The sequence below is a fragment of the Nestor notabilis genome, unplaced genomic scaffold (assembly GCF_000696875.1).
Source record: "Nestor notabilis isolate BGI_N333 unplaced genomic scaffold, ASM69687v1 scaffold7544, whole genome shotgun sequence".
In the NCBI taxonomy this organism is placed as follows: domain Eukaryota; kingdom Metazoa; phylum Chordata; class Aves; order Psittaciformes; family Psittacidae; genus Nestor; species Nestor notabilis.
Window position 1 is genome coordinate 35876 of NW_009924187.1, and position 2695 is coordinate 38570.

The window sequence follows — 2695 nt, forward strand, 5'->3', positions numbered from 1 at the left end:
AAAGGAGGGCAATTGCATTTTTAAGCATAAAGCATATAATAACAGCACTTGCTAACTTTGTGGTCTCTTAAGGACTTTTTGGTATTCATGTTATACACCCTATTTTCAAGGTTTTATAAACTGGCTGGAAGAATTTTGTTGAGCATGAAACTTGATGCACAGGATCTCTGGAGTAAATTTTGTCTGCAGTGGGTTCAGTCATTTTGGATAATGTTTGTTTAGAAAGTCCTTAATTCACCATGTACAAATGAGGTTGCAGTAAATTTGAGGTGTGTTTAATTAATTGCTATTAACATTAGATTGCTTGCATTGTTTTCATTGACATGAGATACCTGGTTCTGAACTGAACTATGTAAACATAAATATCCTGCAGTATCTTGGTAGGAATAGACTACAAATTGTCTTTAACTTTTTTTATGATAAGATGTTATAAAATAGGTAAATGTGCTCAGTTGACTTTTTGGATAGAGGTTTGTGTGCTGTGCACTCACTGTGCATAGACGGTATGGAACATACAAACTGAATGAAATTTTGAAGTTATTCTATTAAACTGATAAAAGACCGGTATATTTACTGGTGTATATTTGATGTAGCTTGTGTATTAGCATAGGCTAAAATAAGTTTCTACCAAGAAGAGCTAGCTAGTGTTCTAAAGGTATTTTGCATTTATTAAATACATGTGTGAACCAAGCTCTTGAAGGTTGAACAGTCCTAAAAGTTTTATCTAATTTTGCAAATCTTTGACCTGATGAAACATCTCTGGTGATACAATTATGTGGTATCTTCCATGTGTTGTCTGACTCAATGCATGGAATAGATGCACTTCTTTAGTGAGTACAAATCCAGTACTTCCTTCCCCCCGCTTTGCTTCTTACGGGCTGTACAGTTTATTTAATCAAGTCCAGCTATAAAGACAACTTTGTTGTCTTGCATTAAATTTTCTGCAGATGTTTTCTCTATCATGTCTAGGTGACTTCAGACAATCTATGCTTAGAGCATCTGCTTGCTCAGAAGATGGGAGCGTCCTCTATATATGAAGTAAAGAAAGATTAAGATCGAAGCTACAGGACAAAATATGTGTAGTTACCTATGATAACACGCTGCTCAGTTGTAGCCAAGAACTTGTATTATACAAGCTAAGCTTTTGGAAAAATGACCTGAAAACCTCTAGCAAGTCTGCCTGTGAATTGTGGTATTTTTTAGAGGCTTTTCATTCAGCCAGATTCAGGTGATATTTGGAGTTGCCAAAACCTGGTATTTTTGAACTTTGACCTAAGGGGTGTTGGGACAAGACAATCTTCAGTGATTCCTTCCAACCTCAGTGATTCTGCGATTCTGTACTAGAATCTCCTGCTTTATTTTTGACCTAACCGAATCTCTTTCCTTGAAAAAGCATTAAGCTGTGGTTTCAAGAGAATCAGTGAGCCAGTTGCCTCCTTCTTCATCTTCTTGCTTTGTCTGTCTTACCTTACGTGGGCTCTGGTGTGTGCCCGCAAAGCTTCATAAGCTGGTACAACTTTCTAACCCACTGGAAGTCTTGAAAGTTTTCTTCTGAGTTGGTATGTGGAATCCACTCATAAAAGATATGTGACTACCAGAGCTGCTGCCAGAAAGCAAAGAGCTGCAAGAAGGAAATGGTTAGAGAAATGCATCTTTCCAGTCCTGCAAAAACAAACTAATAGAGCACACCAGAAGTAAGCCTGTTGGAGATCCTTGTATTCGTGCAGTTCTTCAAGAAGCAGATTTATTTCAGCATTTGGAAAATCTTTGTGGAACATGCTGAACAGCCCTTACTAATTTTTCAGCTTGTCCCAGGCTTTCCTGCATTCATCAGTGCTTTCAGGCTCCCAGTACTCAGTATGTTTCTTGAGGCTAAAGCATGTGTAGAACATGTGTCACAATCATACTGCAGCAATGAGAAAACTCCTTGGTCCCCATCATCTCATTACTGCAGAAGTAGCAGTCACTAAAACGTTCAGCTTTGAGCTGTGGGCTGTGGTTGGGCTTCAGCTGGAGAACAGAATTGTTCAAATCAAAAGTTGGTATTTCTTTCAAAATTTGTATGTTCGAGACATTGTGATGTGGCAGGGGAGGTCATGCTGTCTCTAAATGGTTCCATTCAAAAGCTTAGTCTAGCATATTAGTTCAGTAAAGGTTTTATTTAAAGATGGGAACTCGTTAGTCTTCAGAGTTTAATGTAATAAGCATGATTTCACTCAGGTTTATCTTTTTTAACCCATGCATTTTTTCCAGGTTTAGGATTCTACACAGTGCTTAATGTATTAGCCATAACAATTTTTGCCAACCCTCCTTCTCTGTTGAACTCTTCCCTTGGGAATCACAAATATTTTAGGTTTCTTGAGGCATTGAAGAACCAAGAAATAGATGAACACTTTGCATATTTGAGTATCAGTCATCATGTTGCAGGCCCAAAGGGAATGCATGTCTGGGCCTTACCTTCCCCACTGAGCTATTACCAACATCTGCTATAATCACCTAAACCAAAAAGTATTTGAAAGGAAAGCATTATTTAATTCTACCAGCATGACTAAATTGTAAGAAGAGAAAAAAAGGCTTTAAAACAGTAAGAGCTTTCTTGGGCATCTTGCACATGATTAACTTGAATTATGTAGTATAGTGCACTTTTTTTCCACACAGTGCTATCAGATAATCTGTTTCCTATCTGTTCCTGCTG

At 37.7% G+C, this 2695-nt stretch overlaps 1 protein-coding gene across 1 annotated transcript in view; it reads left to right on the top strand.

Moving 5' to 3' along the window:
* Nucleotides 1-2695, top strand: part of CCDC93 (coiled-coil domain containing 93) — a gene marked incomplete at both ends in the record, with an annotated part of 38178 nt that overhangs the window by 34993 nt on the left and 490 nt on the right. The gene's annotated exons all lie outside the window — the stretch shown is intronic.